Source organism: Orycteropus afer, unplaced genomic scaffold (genome assembly GCF_000298275.1).
Source record: "Orycteropus afer afer isolate SDZICR_OR568_19922 unplaced genomic scaffold, OryAfe1.0 scaffold00402, whole genome shotgun sequence".
In the NCBI taxonomy this organism is placed as follows: Eukaryota; Metazoa; Chordata; class Mammalia; order Tubulidentata; family Orycteropodidae; genus Orycteropus; species Orycteropus afer.
The window spans coordinates 383,578-383,819 of NW_006921989.1; positions in this window are offsets into that span (position 1 = coordinate 383,578).

Sequence of the window (242 nt, forward strand, 5' to 3'; positions counted from 1 at the left end):
ATTTGGGGCAATCTTACTTGTCTGTGCATGTTCCCTCATCTGGACCCGGCTCACTGGGCTGCGAGGATTTCACACATGAATGATCCAGTGCAGCATCTGACATGTAAACACTCACTAAGTGTCAGCCATTAAGATTATCCTTCATTAGAAAGAAGAAAACCAAAATTAATGGAAACAATCAGTCCTAGTGACTGGTACACCATCCGATCTGCAACCTATACAACTATGAGACCAGAAGAACT